This window comes from Theobroma cacao, chromosome 10 (genome assembly GCF_000208745.1).
Source record: "Theobroma cacao cultivar B97-61/B2 chromosome 10, Criollo_cocoa_genome_V2, whole genome shotgun sequence".
NCBI lineage: Eukaryota > Viridiplantae > Streptophyta > Magnoliopsida > Malvales > Malvaceae > Theobroma > Theobroma cacao.
The window spans coordinates 20,474,277-20,474,501 of NC_030859.1; positions in this window are offsets into that span (position 1 = coordinate 20,474,277).

The window sequence follows — 225 nt, forward strand, 5'->3', positions numbered from 1 at the left end:
GTAAAATCCAATTAACTAGCTAAACCAGGCATTTGAATCTTGGTCGTAATTCTACTAGGATATAGAAAAGGACTGACCATTCAACAAATTTCAATGATCAAAGATAACATAGAAGCATGGCTGCGGGGAGATGAATTTGTTAAACAAAGGATAATCCCTTTTGTTTGTGATAAACGTTATATAGACCTATTGTATACATGAAAAGATAAAATTTGTTTAGCGTCT